Source organism: Arvicola amphibius, chromosome 3 (genome assembly GCF_903992535.2).
Source record: "Arvicola amphibius chromosome 3, mArvAmp1.2, whole genome shotgun sequence".
NCBI classification, from domain to species: domain Eukaryota; kingdom Metazoa; phylum Chordata; class Mammalia; order Rodentia; family Cricetidae; genus Arvicola; species Arvicola amphibius.
The window spans coordinates 156,732,681-156,735,783 of NC_052049.1; the positions used below are offsets into that span (position 1 = coordinate 156,732,681).

General features: G+C 40.0%; 1 pseudogene; it reads left to right on the plus strand.

Moving 5' to 3' along the window:
- Window positions 1-233: 233 nt before the first annotated feature.
- On the plus strand, window positions 234-573 carry LOC121677134 (annotated as a pseudogene).
- The last annotated feature ends 2,530 nt before the right edge of the window (window positions 574-3,103 follow it).

Genomic DNA, 3,103 nt, shown 5'->3' on the forward strand with positions numbered 1-3,103 from the left:
CATGCAAACATCAGATAGGAGCCACCCCACCGGCTTGCCTGAGTCTTGAGTCCTTTCTTAAGAACTCAAAGTCTTCACATCTCTCGAGCCTTTAACTTGCTTCTTATCTTGCAGGCCTTGGGACTTGCTCACCTCCCTATTCACCTGAGGCAACCTCTAATTATATGTCTTTATACATGCACAACATAAGAATTTATGTAAAGAGATAGCGGGATGTCTGTCTTCGGGTAGTAATGATTGTGGTGTTGATCACCCAGGGTGATGTTAACAAAGGCAAGAAGAGCTTTGTTCAGAACTGTGCCCAGTGCCACACTGCGGAGGAAGGAAGGCAAGCATAAGACTGGACTAAATCTCCATGGTATGTTTGGAGGAAGACAGGTAAGACTGCTGGATTCTTCTACACAGATGCCAACAAGAGCAAAGGTATCACCTGGGGAGAGGGTAACCTGATGGAGTACTTGGAGAATCCCCAAAAGTACATCCCTGGGACAAAAAATTATCTTTTCTGGAATTAAGAAGAAGGGGGAGAAGGCAGATTTAATAGTTTATCTTGAAAGGGCTACAAAAGAGTAATTCCACTGCCTTATTTACTACAAAGCATGTGTCTCATGATTTTTAATGTGCCTCATAATTAATTCATACACCAAAATTCAGATCATGAATGGCTAACAATGTTTTTGTTGGGCAGTTCTGATTTAAGTGAAACTGATTTTTATTAAAGTGGATATGAACTTTTTTATAATAACAATTCCAGTTGTATAAATGTTATTTCTGCTCTCCCTTTCTCAAGATAGGATTGGATTTACTTAGTGAAATTCTACTTTTCAAAAAGGTAAGGGTGCCATCTCAAACCTATTGAATGGGTTTATGCTTAAATTTATAAAACTGGGCATATTATTATGTTTAAACACTGGGAAAATTCTGTTACCCTCTCGAAAACGAGAAGACTCACCTGTGTTTCCATTTGTATTCACTGGCCTCTTACAGGCAATGGCTAAACATCATGAAGAAACCGTCTATTCTTGACTTGATGATGTCATTTTAATTAGAATTCCCTAAGTCAAAGGATGCTGCCTTTTACCATTGAAAGGCATTTACTGTGGTCTATGTATAATGTCAAACAAAGAGCATTTAGTGCTCTTTAAAAAAAAGACTTTATGTAGAAATTTGTCTATACATCTAAAGAAAGGCATATCTGGATACATACATACCTGTTTCATATACAGTTAACCCTTGAACACCATGAGACTTTTCCTGGGGAGCCATGAACAAACATTTGCACACCCCAGAGAGAAAGCTAATGACATAACAAAGTAAGGATCCCACTGAAGAACTAGGCAAACCAATGGGGTTATTAGGGCTATTTACAGACATAGGGGTAGGGCTTACTTATAGGAACATGCATTATTCAAAGGCAGCAGCAGCAGCATCAAAAAGCTCACCCTAAACTGAGTGACACTCAAAGAAGCTGCAACCCTGTGGCTCTCTACAAGCCTTGCAGACAACTTAGGAGGTTGGATGGAGTTCACAGGCAGGTTGGCTGATAGCAGAATCTTCTTTCTCTGGCTCTCCTTATTGCTTATAAAACTTAGAGAGGGGTCATGTGAAGTTTATAAGATGTGCCATACTCAGAATTGTCTCAGGAGTCTTTCTCCCTCCCTCCATGAGGGAATGCTATAACCTGGGTAAAATTGCCACACAACACAAATACTAAAAATTATTGATAATAACAATGTCCAAACTGTGAGTCAAATAGGTCAACCAACATATGCAAAATGGGTTTGCTAAAGGAAAGGCATGAGATAGAGGAACAGCAGAAACAATGACAGCAGAATTTCCCCAATTGTCAGACGCTGAAATACAGATCCAGAAAGCCAGAGGATATACTGGTGGGGTAAGTGTAAAGAAAGGAAGGGGGGGGGTAGAGAGGGAGGGAGGGAGGGAGGAAGAAGAAAGGAAGGATGGAGGTAAGCATCGCCTAGACACCTTCTATTTAAACGGCGCAAAATCATAAACCAACAAAAGTCTTGAAAGAAGCCATGGGGAAAACACCCGAACTAGAGAGGAGCAAAAACTAAGAACCACCTATAGCCAGCTTCACTCAGAAAGAATGTGAGCACAAGTTTGAATTAGTCAGTAGGTTCAGAGAGAAAACACACCCACAAACCTAAAATTCTGTACACTATGAAACTGTCCTTCAAATGTATAGTGAGAGAGGCTAAGTAGAACAGTAGGTATTCTCAGGCAAACAAAACTGAAAAAATTTGTTGCCAGTAGACCTTCCTGTAAGTCCAGCTCCAGGGAATCCAATGTGCTCTTCTGGACTCTGCTGTAACTGTATTCATATGCACACACACACACACACACACGCACGCACACACATGTACGCACACACATGCAGACATACACACATGCACACACACTTAAAAGTAGAAATAAAATCTTTTATTTTTTTATTTTTTATTTTTTATTGGTTTTTCGAGACAGAGTTTCTCTGCAGCTTTAGAGCCTGTCCTGGAGCTAGCTCTTGTAGACCAGGCTGGTCTCGAACTCACAGAGATCCGCCTGCCTCTGCCTCCCGAGTGCTGGGATTAAAGGCGTGCGCCACCACCGCCTGGCTAAAATCTTTGTAGAAAGGAAGAGCACTAAAGAATGAGTATGTGAGGACAATATAAAACATCTATTATTTTTAATTGATTAGATAAAAAATTTCAAATAACATTTCATAATTAAATTTATAAATAGGCATATGTTGTGTATGCTTAGGATTACATGAAATAAACTACAAAAAAAAATGGGTTCAGCAGAGAACTAAGGATTTTTTTTGTATAATGGTTTTGCTACCCATGAAGCAGCATACTGTTATTTGAACGTAGAGGTGGATTCTCTGTTAATATATATTGCAAACTCTAAGGCAATCACTGAAAGGGGTTTTAAAGGAAGGATAATCGACTCACTCATAAATGAGAGAAAATGGAATCACATAAAATATGCAGTATAGCCAGGACCACACGGGGTGACCCGCATCAGTAATCCTAGAACTCAAGAGGCTGAGGGAGGAAAATTGCTGTGAGCTCCTGTGTGTGCATCCTGGTGTACAGTG